At 44.6% G+C, this 17,616-nt stretch overlaps 1 pseudogene; it reads left to right on the plus strand.

The window, feature by feature from the left end:
* Positions 1–348: 348 nt before the first annotated feature.
* Positions 349–17,616, plus strand: part of LOC123485720 — a 33,436-nt pseudogene continuing 16,168 nt past the window's right edge.

Genomic DNA, 17,616 nt, shown 5'->3' on the forward strand with positions numbered 1-17,616 from the left:
CAAGTGCTCAGCATATGTAGAACTCCTTCGACTGTTGAAAAGCATTCCTCATGAAGCTGGTTGAAAGAATGCCACAGTGTGCAAAGCTGTCATCAAGGCAAAGGTGGCTACTTTGAAGAATCTCAAATATAAAATATTTTTTATTTGTTTAACACTTTTTTGTTACTACATGATTCCATATGTGTTATTTCATAGTTTTGATGTCTTCACTATTATTCTACAGTGTAAAAAATAAAGACAATACTTGAATGGTAGGTGTGTCCAAACTTTTGACTGGTACTGTGTATATATATATATATATATATTTATAAAATATATGCGAAATATACGTGTATTTTCCCTATGCAGACCTGTCCCTCCCACCTTGCCCTCTGTGGAAGTGACCCCCAAGAAGCCTCAGAGCTTACCCAGGAACCCGAGCTCCTGGCTGGGGAGGAAGGAGCAGGAAGAGGTGCTCCCGGGAGGTAGCTCCCCAGCCTGAAGGAGGTGGAGGACGCCGTGCAGGAAGGCCTCGGAGCTGGCCTCGGGCCGGGGTCGAGGAGGTGCTGAAGGAGCTGTTAGAGAGGGTGGTGGAGGCAGCCATGAGGGGGAGTGCAGAGGGGAGGCTCAAGGGGGAGGTGAAGGAGGAGGTGGCTGAAGTAGAGGGGATGGAGTGGGGGAGAGTTGGGGAGGAGGAGAGCAGGAGGTAGAGGAGGGAGGAGAGGTGGAGGAGCAGGAGAACAGGAGGAGGCTGTGACTGAAGTGGTGGAAGAGGAGGTGGAGGTTGGAGGAGAAGGGGAGGCCATTGAAGATGGGTCTGTAGAGGAGAGTATAGCAGAGTGGAAGATCAATTAGTGGAAGCCCCTGTTGCTCCCCCTCACTAAGGGAGAGGTTGTGGAGAAACTACCCTCCCAGAAGGGGAGGAGGAGGGAGGAGGAAAGGTAGTCGTAGAGGGAGATGGAGGGTGAAGAGGATGAGGGAGGGAGGAAAGGTAGTGGAAGTAGAGACGGAGGAAGGAGGGGAGGTGGCACAGACAGAGCAGGAGACTGTGACTGAGGAGGCTGGAGGAGAGAAGAGGAGGGAGAGGGGGAGGGATTAGGAGAGGAGGTGGGGGGTGGAAGACTGTAAGGAGATGAAGACTACTCAGTCGGTATCAGAGGCAGTCAAAGAGAAGGGAGGAGGAGGAGGAGGGAGGGAGGAGGAGGGAGGAGAGAGGGGGAGGAGGGAAGGATGGAGGAGGTGGTGGAGGTGGGAGGAGAAGGGGAGGAGGGAAGGATGGAGGAGGTGGTGGATGTGTGGGGAGGGAGGGGAGGAGGGGAAGGATGGAGGAGGTGGTGGAGGTGGGGAGGAGAGGAGGAAGAGGGAAGGATGGAGGAGGTGGTGGAGGTGGGGGAGGAGAAGGGGGAGGAAGGAAGGATGGAGGAGGTGGTGGAGGTGGGAGGAGAGAGGAGGAGGGAAGGATGGAGGAGGTGGTGGAGGTGGGAGGAGAGGGGGAGGAGGGGAAGGATGGAGAGGTGGTGGAGGTGGGAGGAGGAGGAGGGAAGGATGGAGGAGGTGGTGGTGGTGGGAGGAGGGAGGGAAGGGTGGAGGTGGGAGGGGAGGGGAGGAGGGAAGGATGGAGAGGTGGTGGTGGTGGGAGGAGGAGAGAGAGAGGAAGGAAGGATGGAGGAAGGTGTGGTGGTTGTGGGAGGAGGCTGGAGCTGAGGGTAGTGATTGGGGAGGCAGGGGGTGAGGGAGGAAGGGGATGGAAAGAGTGTGGGAGAGGAGGAGAGATGAGGGGGGTGGTGGTAGGTGCTGCAGACCAGCTGGGAGGTGAAGAAGCAGGAGGAAGAGAAGGAGGAGAGGAGACACCAGAAAAGCAGGAGGACCAAGGTAAACTATAGTGGAATTAACCACCAGGGGTCATGTTCAGTAGCCAAACATTGGGAGCGTTGCAGCTAGAAATGTCACGAGGAGAATAGAGCCGGCGTGGTAAGCTATTTTCATGTCAGAGAGGCATGTTTGTTCTGAATGTTGGTCAACATGGTGTCCTAATGAATGTGGCTGAAGGCTTATGTCCCAGTAGTACTCTTGGTGCAGTGGTCAAAAAGCAACCTGATCCTGGGAGCTACAGAGTATATGCAGGCTTTTTTGTTCCAGCCCAGCACTTACATACCTGGGCCATGCTCAGTAGGGAGATATAGCGTTGTGGAACTGAGTGAAACAGGAAGCTACTACTGAGTGAAACAGGAAGCTACTACTGAGTGAAACAGGAAGCTACTACCTGAACATGTACAATAACAACACAGGTTTTTATTTGTCCTTAACGATTACAAGCATATCCATAACATAATGCAGCCACCACTATGCTTGACAATATGGAGAGTGGTACTCAGTAATGTGTTGTATAGGATTTGCCCCAAACATAACACTTTGTATTCAGGACGAAAAGTTAATTGCTTTGCAAAATGTTTTGCATTATTACTTTAGTGCCTTGTTGCAAACAGGATGCATGTTTTCGATTATTTTTATTCTGTACTAACTTCCTTCTTTTCACTCTGTCAATTAGGTTAGTATTGTGGAGTAACTACAAGTTATTGATCCATCGTCAGTTTTCTATCACAGCCATTAAACTCTGTAACTGTTTTAAAAATGACCATTGGCCTCATGGTGAAATCCTGAATGGTTTCCTTCCACTTGGCCGGCCAATTGAGGAAGGGCGCCTGTATCTTTTTAGTGACTGGGTGTTTTGATACACCATCCAAGGGAGTGTAATTAATAACTTCACCATGCTCAAAGGGATATTCAATGTCTGTTTAAAAAAACAACAACATTGATTTAGCAATAGAGTGCCCTTCTTTGCGAGGCATTTGGAAAACCTTCCTGTTCTTTGAGTTGAATCTGTGTTTGAAAATCACTGGTCAGCTGAGGAGCTTACAGATAATTTACATGTGTGTTGATACAGAGATGAGGTAGTCATTCAAAAATCATGTTCCCAACACTACTATTGCACACAAAAGAGTGAGTCCATGCAACTATTATGTGACTTGTTTGGCTACATTTTACTCCAGAATGTGTTTAGAGCTTTCCATATAACAAAGGGGTTGAATAGCTTTTGACTCAAGACATTTCAGCTTTTCATTATTCATCAAAGATTTCTAAAAACATAAATCCACTTTGATATTATTGGGGTTATTGTGACCCAAAACATCAAAATGTAATCCATTTTAAAATTCAGGCTGTAACACAACCAAAAAATGTGGAAAAAGTCAAGAGGTGTGAATAGTTGCTGAAGGCACTGTATGTGCTGACTGAGAGTACTCCACCACACATATACACACACACACACACACACACACACACACACACACACACACACACACACACACACATCTATACGATTAGCCCCATACATTCCATAGGTCCACTCTATAACCCCCTACCCCGAGCCTTGGGCCTTCTCAGTTTTCATTTACACATGTGTGCCAAATGTCTGACCCCTCCACTAGAAGTGCTGCTGGACCCAGGTGAGAGCTCCCTGAGATCCACATACCAGGAGGAGTCTCAGGACCCGCTCCCTCCCGGCCCCCCACCGTCCTTGAGGAGAGACGGAGAGCAACACCATGGGAGGAGGAAGGTCTGGAGGGATGGCGGATCTGGAGTCGAGCGGCGCAGCAAGATCCATCACGTTTCAGGACAGCGTTTTAAACCTTGACCCTGATGAGGTCACGTCCCACTGAATAACTTTGTGGAGGACATTCTTGCAACAGCCGAGGGAGAAGGAGCAAAAGGAGAGACCAACTAAGGGTGGTGGAGGCCACTACAGGCACTACTGACAAAACAGGTAACTTTATCCTGTATTATAACTACCCTGACAACACAGGTAACTTTATCCTGTATTATTACTACTGACAACACAGGTAACTTTATCCTGCAATAATAACTAACCAGGCAATTTATATAATTAAACAGGTAATTTATCCAAAAAGTTATCTGTGTATTATAACTACTGACAACACGAGGTAACTTTATCCTGTATTATAACTACTGACAACAGGTAACTTTATCAAAATATTATAACTACTTACAACGGGTAACTTTATCCTGTATTATAACTACTGACAACGAAGTAACTTTTATCACTGTATTATAACTACTGACAACACAGGTAACACTGTATTATAACAAACAAATAACTTTATCCTGTATTATAGCTACTGACTAACACTTTAGGTAACTTTATCCTGTATTATAACTACTGACAACACATGTATCACATATTATACCTATAACTTATTATTATAACTACTAACAACACAGGTAACTTTATCCTGTATTATAACTACTAACAACACAGAGTAACTTATCTGTATGATAACTACTAACAACAGGGGTAGCTTTATATCTGTATGATAACTACTAACAACACAGGTAACTATATCCTGTATTATAACTACTGACAACACAGGTAACTTTATCCTGTATTATAACTACTAACAAGACAGGTAACTGTATCCTGTAATTATAACTACTGACAAACAGGTAACTGTATCCTGTATTATAACTACTGACAACAGGTAACTTTTATCCTGTATTATAACTACTGACAACACAGGTAACTTTATCCTATGTATAACTACTGACAACACAGGCTAACTTTATCCTGTATGATAACTACTGACAACACAGGTAACTTTATCCTGTATTATAACTGCACCTTAAAAACAGTAACTTTATCCGGTATTATAACAACTAAACACAGGTAACTTTATCCTGTATTATAACTACTAACAACACAGATAACTTTATCACTGTATTATAACTACTAACAACAAGATAACTTTATCCTGTATTATAACTACTGACAACACGGGTCACTTTATCACTGTATTATAACCACTGACAACACAGGTAACTTTATCCTGTAGTGTAACTACTAACAACACAGGTAACTTTATCACCTTATTATAAATACTAACAACAGGTAACTTTATCGAGAGTATCATAACTACTGACAACACAGGTAACTTTATCACTGTATTATAACTACTGACAACACAGTAACTTTATCCTGTTTGTAACTAATGACAACAGGTAACTTTATCCTGTATTGTAACTACTGACAACACCAGTAACTGTCTTTAAAAAACGAAGCGATAAATAGTCATAACTACTGACAACAGGTAGCTTTATCCTGTAAGCCCATAACTTCTCTGACAACACGGGTTTTTGTGATTCGCGGTGTTGGTTTTATCCTGATTTAACTACTGACAACGGGAGTAACTTTTATCCTGTAGTATAACTACTGACAACACAGGTAACTTTATCCTGTATTATAACTACTAACAACACAGGTAACTTCATCTATTATAACTACTAACAACACAGGTAACTTTATCCTGTATTATAACTACTAGACAACACAGGTAACTTTATTCTGTATTATAACCTACTAACAACAGGTAACTTTATCTGTATTATAATACTAACAACACAGGTAACTTTATCTGTATTATAACTACTGACAACACAGGTAACTTTATCCTGTAGCAATAAGGTAATTGTTATAACTACTAACAACACGGGTAACTTTATCGCATTACGAGTAACTACTAACAAACAGGTAACTTTATCACTGTATTATAACTACTGACAACACAGGTAGCTTTATCCTGTATGATAACTATTTAAAACAGGTAACTTTATCCTGTATTATAACTACTAAACAACACAGCAACTTTATCCTGTTATAACTACTAACAACAGTTAACTTTATCCATGTTATAACTACTTACAACAGGTAACTTTATCATAGTATTATAACTACTGACAACAGATAACTTTATCATAGTATTATAAATACTTACAACAAGGTAACTATATCTATTATAACTACTAACAACAGGTAACTTTATCCTGTATTATAATTACTAACAAACTTTAGGTAACTTTATCACCTATATTATAACTACTGACAACACAGGTAACTTTACCCTGTAGTATAACTACTGACAACCCAACAGGTAACTTTGTCCTGTATTGTAATAACTTTACCAACAACACAGGTAACTTTATCCTGTATTATAACTACTAACAACAGGTAACTTTATCAGTATCGCATAACTACTGACAACACAGGTAACTTTATCCTGTATTGTAACTACTAACAACACAGGTAACTTTATCACCATATATATAACTACACAAACAGGTAACTTTGTCGTATCATAACTACTCAACGCACTGATAACTTTATCCTAGTAGTATAATACTGACAAACAATAACTTTATCCTAGTATTATAACTACTGACAACACAGGAAACAATTTATCACTTATAACTACTGACAACACAGGTAACTTTATCCTGTAGTATAACTACTGACAACAGATAATTTTATCCTAGTAGTATAACTACTGACAACACAGGAAAGCTTTATCCTGTATTATAACTACTGACAACCAGGTAACTTTATCCTGTATTATAACACTACTGACAAACAGGTAGCTTTATCCTAGTATTATAACTACTGACAAACGGGTAACTTTATCCTGTATTATAATACTGACAACAGGTAACTTTATCCTGTATTATAACTACTAATATTACAGGTAGCTTTATCCTGTATTATAACTACTGACACAGGTACATTTATACTGTGCTAACTACTGACAACAGGTAACTTTATCCTGTATTGTAACTGCTGACAACAGGTAACTTTATGTGTATTGTAACTACTAATAGCCCACAGGTAACTTTATCCTTATTATAGCGACTGACAACAGGTACCTTTATCACCTATATTATAATACTAACAACGACAGGTAACTTTATCCAGTATTGTAACTACCTGACAACACAGGTAACTATATCGTATATTGTAACTACTGACAACACAGGTAACTTTATCCTGTAGTGCAACGACTAACAACACAGGTAACTTTTATCCTGTATTATAACTATAACAACACAGGTAACTTTATCACCATGTAGTATAACTACTGACAACAGGTAACTTTATCCTGTCATTATAACTACTGACAACTACAGGTAACTTTATCTTTTATTATAACTCTGACAGCACAGGTAACTTTATCCTGTATTGATAACTACTGACAACCAGGTAACTTTATACGTGTATTATAACTACTAAAAACAGGTAACTTTATCCTGTATTATAGCTTCTAACAACACAGGTAACTTTATCCTATAGTATAACTACTGGAACAGATAACTTTATCCTGTATTATAACTACTACAAAGTAACTTTATCCTGTGTTATAACTACTGACAACACAGGTCAACACTTGTCACCCATGTATTATAACTACTGACAACAGGTACCTTTTTATCCTGTATTATAACTACTAACAACACAGGTAACTTTATCTGTATTATAAATACTAAAAACAGGTAACTTTATTCAGTATTATAACTACTGACAACACACGGAAACTTTATCTGTATTATAAAACTGACAACAGATAACTTTTATCACTGTATTATAACAACTGACAACACAGGTAACTTTTATCCTGTATTACTAACTACTGACAACATAGGTACGACCATATCGCATTAACTACCTGACAACAGGTAACTTTATCCTGTATTATAACTACTGACAACAGGTAACTTTATGCAATATTATAACTACTAACAACCTTATAGCTTTATCTGTATTATAACTACTGACAACAGGTAACTTTATCCTGTATTATAACTACTGACAAACAGGTAACTTTATCCTGTATTATAACTACTGACAACAGAGTAGCTTTATCTGTATTACTAACTACTGACAAACCAGTTTATCCTGTATTTTAACACCTTCTGACAAACGTAACTTTTATCCTGTCAGTATAACTACTGACAACAGGTAGCTTTATCCTGTATTATAACTACTGACAACAGGTAACTTTATCACCGTATTGTCGCTACTGACAACAGGTAACTTTATCACTGTATTATAGCTACTAACAACACACGGTCACTTTATCCTGTATTATAACTACTGACAACACATGTCACTTTATCCTGTATTATAACTACTGACAATTCACACGGGTCACTTTATCCTATAGTATAACTACTGACAACAGGTAACTTTATCCTGTATTATAACTACTACTAATAACAACACGAGGTAACTTTTTATCACCATCCTGTATAACTACTGACAACAGGTAACTTTATCTGTAGTATAACTACTGACAACAGGTAACTTTATCCTGTATTAGAACTACTAACAACACATGTCACTTTGTCCTGTATTATAACTTTACTGACAATACAGGTCACTTTATCCTGTATTATAACTACTGACAAACAGGTAACTTTATCACTGTAGTATAACTACTAACAACACAGGTAACTTTATCACTGTTATAACTACTGACAACAGGTAACTTTATCTGTATTATAACTACTGACAAACAGGTAACTTTATCGCAATATTAGAACTACTAACAACACAGGTAACTTTATCTGTATTATAACTACTGACAACAGGTAACTTTATCCTGTATTATAACTACTGACAACACAGGTAACTTTATCCTGTAGTATAACTACTGACAACAGGTAACATCACAATATTATAACTACACCTGTGACAACACAGGCAATGCTGATCGTCAACTACACAGAACATAGGTAACGTACACATAAACATTTATTCCTGTCCAGAGTGTATGCATCAAGCTGTCTCACTACAGAAACAGGAGATAGACTAGTGTCTGTCCAGGGGTGTACTGTACATCAAAGTACATCTCCTCACAAAACAGGAGATGAGACTAGTGTCTGTCCAGGGTGTACTGTACATCCAAGCTGTCTCACTACAGAAACAGGGGATAGACTGGTGTCCTGTCCAGGGTGTGTACTGGTACATCAATGTCTCACTACAGAAACAGGAGATAGACTGAGTGTGCTGTCCAGGGGTGTGCTGGTACATCCAAGCTGTCTCTCACTACAGAAACAGCAGAATAGACTAGTGTCCTGTCCAGGGGGTGTACTGTACATCAAGCTGTCTCCTACATAAACAGGTGATGAACTAGTGTCTGTCCAGGGTGTATACATCAAGCTTATCTCACTACAGAAACAGAATGAAAACTAGTGTCCTGTCAGGGGTGTAATCATCAAGCAGTCTCACTACATAAACAGGTGATAGACTAGTGTCTGTCCAGGGGGTGTACTGTATCCAAGCTGTCTCACTACAGAAACAGAGATAGACTGAGTGTCCTGTTCAGGGGTGTACTGTACATCAAGCTGTCTCTCTACAGAAACAGGAGATAGACTGGTGTACTGTCCAGGGGGTGTACTGTATATCCGTCTCACACAAAACAGGAATGAGAGACTAGTGTCCTGTCCAGGGGGTGTGCTGTACATCAAGCTGTCCACCCCTCTACGGAAACAGGTTAGACTAGTGTCCTGTCCAGGGGGTGTACTGTGCTCTATCGGCTGTCTCCCTACAGAAACGGGAATGGGCTAGTGTCCTGTCCAGGGTGTACCATGTACATCAATGCTGTCACTACAGAAACAGGAGATGGACTGAGTGTCCTGTCCAGGGTGTACTGTGCAAGCTGTCTCACTACAGAAACAGGAGATCTGCTAGTGTCCTGTCCACAGTGTACTGTACATCAAGCTGCCTCACTACCCAGAAACAGGAGATAGACTAGTGTCCTGTACGGGGGGTGTACTGTACATCCAAGCTGTCTCACTGCAAAAACAGGAGATAGACTGCAGTGTCTGTCCAGGGGGTGTACTGTACATCAATGTCTTCACTACAGAAACAGGGAGATAGACTAGTGTCCTGTCCAGGGGGTTCTTTCTGTGCATCAAGCTGTCTCACTACAGAAACAGAGATAGACTGAGTGTCTGTCCAGGGGGTGTACTGTACATCAAGCTGTCTCACTAGAAACAGGAGATAGACTAGTGTCCTGTCCAGGGTGTACTGGTACATCAAGCTTCTCACTACAGAAACAGGAGATAGACTAGTGTCCTGTCCAGGGGGTGTACTGGCGCATCAATCGGTCTCACTACAGAAGCAGGAGATAGACTAGTGTCCTGTCCAGGGGGTGTACTGGTACATCAAGCTGTCTCACTGGGGAAAAGGGAGATAGACTGAGTGTCCCTGTCCAGGGGGTGTGCTGTACATCAAGCTGTCTCACACTCACGGAAACAGGAGATAGACTAGAGTCCTGTCCAGGGGTTGTACTGGTACATCAAGCTGTCTCACTACAGAACCAGGAGACAGACTAGTGTCCTGTCCAGGGGGTGTACTGTATATCAAGCTGTCTCACACTCACGAGAAACAGGAGATGGGGCAGAGTCCCTGTCCAGGCGGGTGTACTGTACATCAAGCTGTCTCACTACAGAAACAGGGGAGATAGACTAGTGTCCTGTCCAGGGGGTGTACTGTACATCAAGCAGTCTCACACTACAGAAACAGGAGATAGACTGGGGGATTCTGTCCAGGGGTGTACTGTACATCAAGCATGTCTCGCTACAGAAACAGGAATAGACTAGTGTCCTGTCCAGGGGTGTACTGGCACATCAAGCAGTGTCTCACTACAGAAACAAGGAGATAGACTAGTTTCCTGTCCAGGTGTACTGTATATCCAAGCTGTCTCACTACAGAAACAGGAGAAGACTAGTGTCCTGTCCAGGGTGTACTGTCACATCAAGCTGTCTCACTACAGAAACAGAGATGAGGCTAGTGTCCTGTCCAGGGGGTGTACTGTACATCCAAGCTGTCTCACTACAGAAACAGGAGATCTACTTTGAGTGTCCTGTCCATGGGTGTACTGTACATCCAAGCTGCTTCACTAACAGGAGATAGACTAGTGTCCTGTCAGGTGTACTGTACATCAAGCTGTCTCACTACAAAACAGGAGATCGGCTAGTGTCTGTCGGAGGTGTACTGGTACATCAAGCTGCCTCACTACAGAAACAGGATATAGACTAGTGTCCTGTCCAGGGGGTGTACTGTACATCCAGAAGCTGTCTCACTACAGAAACAGGAGATAGACTAGTGTCCTGTCCAGGGGTGTACTGTTGCATCCAAGCTGTCTCACTACAGAAACAGGAGATAGACTAGTGTCCTGTCCAGGGGGTGTACTGGTACATCAAGCTGTCTCACTACGGGAAACAGGAGATAGACTAGACTTTTTCTCTTCTCCTCTCTTCCCCTGTTCCAGAATCAAAGGTCTGGAAGCCTGAAGATCGGAGTGATCTCTACTGCTGCGTTTCTGGTCACTGAGACCATCGTCATCATTATCACGATCCTCAGAGTGCGTGACAAAACTAACAGGTGGGTCTGTAAGGTACTGTACTAAGTCTGGAACAAAGAGGTAGAGATGGAAACTAACAGGTGGGTCTGTGGGTACTGTACTAAGTCTGGAACAAGAGGTAGAGATGAAACTAACAGGTGGGTCTGTAGGTACTGTACTAAGTCTGGAACAAAGAGGTAGAGATGGGGAAACTAACAGGTGGGTCTGTAGGTACTGTCCTAAGTCTGGAACCAAAGAGGTAGAGATGGAAACTAACAGGTGGGTCTGTAGGTACTGTACTAAGTCTGGAACAAGAGGTAGAGATGGGGAAACTAACAGGTGGGTCTGTAGGTACTGTACTAAGTCTGGAACAAGAGGTAGATGGGAAGCTAACAGGTGGGTCTGTAGTACTGTATAAGTCTGGAACAAGAGGTAGAGATGAAATTAACAGATTGGGTCTGCAGGTACTGTGCTAAGTCTGGAACAAAGAGGTAGAGATGAAGGACTAGTAAAGAGTAGGAAATACATTTAATGTGCTCCCTTGAACTGTGAAATATACACATTCCTGGAACATCTTCTGTGTTCAGTACTTTAAATGTCTTACCTTTCTTTGAGATTGAAGGGTGCCAAGGGTTAAAATATGGGCGGTTAAGGGTTTTTGTAAAGTTTCTGGTCAGGACACAGGGTTGATGTCTGGAAGCGGTGTGTTTCTCTGAGCAGGGTGTGTGAGGAGGGCTGTGGGGAGGTGGAGGTGGAGGTGGAGGCAGGTACAGCCCACCAACGCAATGAAGAAGACTCCACCAGTCGGAGACGGGGGGCGCCAACAAGTACGTAATGGGGCTTCACGGTTACCTTAGCTCTGTCTTTTTAATTACTTACTGAACTTTCAATCAGGTGTAGTCTCCAAGCTGTGCTCTTAATTAACCCTTTAACTGTCTCTTCCTGAGAATGTTGAAATAATATTTCACCTTAAATTCCTATTGCTAACAACTCAAAAATAACGGCCTATTGAGAATTTGTCTTACAATAATAATATTTATGTGGAAATGAAAAGAGCTCTACCAGGCGTTTGAAAGTCGAAAGAGGGTCTTATCAATAATGCAATATTAAATTGTCGAATTTATAGCATTTTTACTCATCTCAAAGAAAATTACATGCAGTTACATTACCCATGACTCTTCGCTCCCAGCATTTACGGGCGTGCAGGTAGCTTAGTGGTTAAGAGCGTTGTGCCAGTAACCGAAAGGTCGCTGGTTCTAATCCCTGCTTAGGACTGGGTGAAAAAATCTTAGTCGATGTGCCCTTGAGCAAGGCCACTTAGCCCTAATTTAGCCCTGTAAGTACGCTCTGGATAAGAGCATCTGCTAAATGACCCAAAAAAAAAAAATAATAAATTCAGAGTAAAGAATAAAGGTTGTCTCGCTGCTATACAACCTGCGGTCTGTATCTTACTCAATACAAATACATTGGTTTCCTACCCTGGTCCTGAAGAGGTATAGGGAGTGCAGGCTTTAGTTTCAGCCCTGCACTGAAGACACCTGATTCAACCGTCCTCAAAAAACAATGAGCTGAATCAAGAGGGTTAGTGTCAGGCTGTAGCAAAAACATGCACAGCCCTCTGTAGCTCTTCAGAACAACACGTGTAGCTCTTCAGAACCACCGTATATGACCACCCCCCACCAAAAAAGAAAAGTCACATGCGCCGAACAAAACCAGGGTGTAGACTTTACCGTGAAATACTCACCTTTCCCAACAATGCAGAGTTAAAAAGTATAAAAACATTATTAGGAAGGTGTTTTTTAATGTTTTAGTACACTCCAATGCTTCAAAGCTTCGGTTTCCTGCCTCTGAGTGCTTGTGTAAGTCTGTTGGAGGTCTGTTGTAAGATCTCTGTGCTCAGTAGGGTCTGCACATGACATGAGTTAGTCGGTCCAGCTGAAGCAACGAGCATAACTGCCTTACTGCAGACGCAATCCCACATCAAGGAAGTACACTCCAGAAAGGTTAGACAACAGCAAAAACTTCGTCTCTTTCTCTCATTTTCTTCTTTCCCTCTTTCAATATTTCCTCTCTCCTCCTCCCTCTCCCTCTCTCTCTCTCTCTCTCTCTCTCTCTCTCTCTCTCTCTCTCTCTCTCTCCCTCTCTCTCTTCTCTCCCTCTTCCCCCTCTCTCTCTCTCTCCCCCTCCACCTCTCACTCTCTCTGTATTGTAATAATATAAACGTAATAATAATTGTGTAATAACATGCCATTTAGCAGGCCACTTTTATCCAAGCGACTTACAGTCTGTCGTACATACATTTTTGTGTATGGGTGGTCCCGAGGATCGAATTCCCACTACCCTGGCGTTACAAAGCGCGTGCTCTGCAACTGTCCACCCTGCTTGTATCTACTGAGTGTTTCTTTAACCCATTCTACTTCCGTCTCTCCTCTAGAATTGCTGCTCTGGCCCCGTGGTACCTGGACCCCTCTCTCTAGCCCAACAGCAGGAGGAGGGGGAGGAGGGAGGACGTCATGATAAAGCCAGATATCACAGCCTCTATCACAGACTCCACCTTTAACAGACCAGTAGATCCGTCACATTGATGTGGGCAAAACACAGTTTATACTTATCAGCTACACTCTCCCTCCCTCTGTTTGTGGCCTCTCTCCCCCCTGTTCTATTCCCTCTCCTTCCCTCCCCCTGTTTGTGCCCTCTACTTCCCTTCCATCCCCTGTTCTGAGTCCCTCTCTCCCTCTTCTCCCCTGTTTTGTATTCTTCTCCTGGTGGCCTCTCTCCCTCTCCTCTCCCCCTGTTCCTGTGCCCTCTCCCTCCCCTGTTCCTGGGTCCCTCTCTCCCTCCCCTGTTCCTGAGTCCCTCTCTCCCTCCCCCTTTCCTGAGTCCCTCTCTCCTTTCCCCTGTTCCTGAGTCCCTCTCTCCCTCCCCCTGTTCTGTGTCCCTCTCTCCCTCCCCTGTTCCTGAGTCCCTCTCTCCCTCCCCCTGATATTCCTGTGTCCCTCTCTCCCTCCCCTGTTCCTGGAGTCCCTCTCTCCCTCCCCCTGTTCTGTGTCCCTCTCTCCCTTCTCCTCCCTGTTCCTGAGTCCCCTCTCTCCCTCCCCTTTCCTGTTCCCTGTGTCCCTTCTCTCCCTCCCCCTGTTCATGTGTCCCTCTCTCCCTCCCCCTGTTCTGTGTCCCTCGCTCCCTCCCCCTGTTCCTGTGTCCTCTCTCCCTTCCCCTGTTCCTGTGTCCCTCCCTCTCCCTTTCCCCCCCCTGTTCCTGCATTCGTCCCTCTCCCTCCCCCCTGCCTCTCCCCCTCTCCCCCTCCCCCTGTTCCTGTGTCCCCCCTCTCCCCCTCTCCCTCTCCCCCCTGTTCCTGTGTCCCTCTCTCCCTCCCCCTGTTCCTGTGTCCCTCTCTCCCTCTCCCTCCCCCTGTTCCTGTGTCCCTCCCTCTCTCCCTCCCCCTGTTCCTGTGTCCCTCTCCCCCTCCCCCTGTTCCTGTGTCCCTCTCCCTCCCCCTGTTCCTGAGTCCCTCTCTCCCTCCCCCTGTTACTGAGTCCCTCTCTCCCTCCCCTGTTCCTGAGTCCCTCTCTCCCTCCCCCTGTTCCTGTGTCCCTCTCTCCCTTCCCCTGTTCCTGGGTCCCTCTCTCCCTCCCCTGTTCTGAGTCCCTCTCTCCCTCCCCCTGTTCCTGAGTCCCTCTCTCCCTCCCTCTGTTCCTGAGTCCCTCTCTCCCTTTTTTCCCCTGTTCCTGTGTCCCTCTCCCCTTCCCCCTGTTCCCTGTAGCCTCCCTCTCTCCCTCCCCCTGTTCCTGTGTCCCTCTCTCCCTTCCCCTGTTCCTGTGTCCCTCTCTCCCTCCCCCTGTTCTGAGTCCCTCTCTCCCTCCCCTGTTCCTGTGTCTCTCTCTCCCTTCCCCCTGTTCCTGGAGTCCCTCTCTCTCCCATCCCCCTGTTCCTGAGTCCCTCTCTCCCTTCCCCCTGTTCTGAGATCCCCTCTCTCCCTCTCCCTGTTCTGAGTCCCTCTCTCACCTCCCCCTGTTCCTGGAGTCCCTCTCCCTCTCCCCCTACCCCTGTTCCTGTGTCTGTCTTCAGATATGGTCTCAAATGGAAGCCTATTCCCTCGAGGCCCATCCCGGTTATGGTCAAAGTGCACTATAGGGAATAGGGTTCCCTTTAGAGCTATACGCGATTACTGAACTTACCCACCCACCATCCCAGCCTACAGGTAAGGCGTGCTCTGACTGAGTAAAATGCAGCTCACTGTGAAAAAAAACAAATAAAAGACTTCCAGGCTACACTTGAGGCGTCTACAACCAGAAGTAAATATGACGTAGAAAGTACAATAAATCATTCGGACGGCGTTGTATCCTGATGTGGCCCTCGAGCCAAAATGATTGATGAGAAAATCTTGTTCGCCCTGCCTACATACCCATCGGCCCTCTACTGTTGCGCTATATAATCACCCTGTCACCTACATACTGCATAGCCCTCTTTCTAATAAGCCGTCTAGCTTCCTACATATCCTCTTATTTCGAGCCTCTACTGTTCATACTGTAATTCCTGTCGATCTACTTCCATCAGCCTCTACTGTTTCTACAGAAAATAATAGCCCTGCTGCTACACACCACCATGCCCTCTTGCTGTTATACTGCTAATCAGCCCTGTCTCATACCACTTCAGCCCTCTGCACTGTTCTGTAAATCGAAGCCCTGTCCTACACGCACCGATCATCCTCTACTTTTTTGCTAAGTTTATATAATCCTACATTTACCTTCTGTATTGTTTGTCTGCAGCCTCTTTTACTTTAACTGCACTAATCTGCCAATTCTGTTTATTATATGCCTTCATGCTTTCATCAGGCCTCTACTGTTACTATGTACATCTTGCCCTGTCCTCTACCCATCACCCTAATGTAGGCTTGGGTGACCCCCTCTGTGTTGGGCAAGAGAGTACATAATTATTGTGAGTGTGAGTGTGTGAGTGTGTGAGTGTGTATTAGCGTGATGATGTGTGTGAGTTAGTCTGTGTGTTTGTGTGTGTAGTGATAATAATGTGTGTAATAGTGAAAAAATAATTGCTGTGTGTGTGTGTGTTGGGAGTGTGTTATCATGTTTAAGAGGAGTGGGGGAGCAAATGCTATGTAATTAATATCAATTATTTACTGCTAACTGACAACTTAACAAGCGATAATACAGCTGTTTGTAAACTCTACCCAATAAAACCATTGACATGTGATGTTCTGATGATGAACTACCACTGGCCTTCTGAAGTTATCATGTTGTTGTTTAGCGTGTACACAATAAAATCATCTTAAGAAACACGGCTTTGTCCTGTCCTATTTCTACAGGGGTGTGTGTGTGTGTGTGTGTGTGTGTGTGTCTGTGTGTGTGTGTGTGTGTGTGTGTGTGTGTGTGTGTTCCATGGTAGTAGGATCTCACGTTTTGTGTGTGTGAGTAGAGCTCCAAGATTTGACTCCGGCTTGTAGCGATCGGCAGTCTGAGTCGAGGTCCTGTCTGTCGGACTAGTTGTTCTGCTCGTGATCTCCAGTTTCCCGAGGGTTCTGGGCAGCTCTCGGGGAGCTCTCTTGATTTCCGACTGCCATCCCATCGGCAATCTGCAACTGGTCCTGATCATCACCCTTCTTAGGCTCTGGCTAACTTCCATTCCCTGCCGGATCATTAGCCATAAACATCACTTTCGTCCGGAACCTTCATCCAACCTCTGCCTGGTGACGGCGGCTGCCGGCTACGGAGTCGATCAACCCACCCCCAACAACTAATCATACGCCGCCCGCTCTGTTCCCTGGATTACTCAGCATCACTCCTTGAATTTGTAAAATAAACACTCCACCTTACGTTTCAACCTTATTGTCCTGGTCTGCTTCTGGGTTTCTGGCTTTGTAACGCGTGATAAGCGATCCGGCCAGTAATGAATTAGGACCTGGACTCTGTTCGCCATGCCATTGCCCATCAGGAGAAGATGTTGGAGGTGCCATCTAGCCTTGCGGAGCTACAGGGGATCGCGTTGGCGAGTTCCGGAACACTTTCTGCGGTCTGGTCCAGAACCAGCGCCAGTTTCGGTGGAGGATCCACTACCGGTTTCACCCATCTCAAGCCTGCGCGTCTGGAGCGATGTCCTTCGTGAGCCCAAGGTCCGGCCGGATAAATATGAGGGGAGCTGGGAAGATGCCCGTTCTTTTCCTTATGCAGTGTGGGTTGGTGTGCGATCTACAGCCCTGCTCTTATGCCAACAAAGGCTAGGATAGCCTTTGTGATTGAGATTGCTATAGCGTGGTCGAGGCGCTGGAGTGGGCTTCAGCCGTTTGGGAACGACAAGACCCCTGCATGGCTCATACCCAGGGTTCACGGCCCGAGCTGAGGAAGCCCGACCATTCGTCCGAGGAGGGGCTTGGCCT

The sequence above is a fragment of the Coregonus clupeaformis genome, unplaced genomic scaffold (genome assembly GCF_020615455.1).
Source record: "Coregonus clupeaformis isolate EN_2021a unplaced genomic scaffold, ASM2061545v1 scaf0817, whole genome shotgun sequence".
Taxonomy (NCBI): Eukaryota; Metazoa; Chordata; class Actinopteri; order Salmoniformes; family Salmonidae; genus Coregonus; species Coregonus clupeaformis.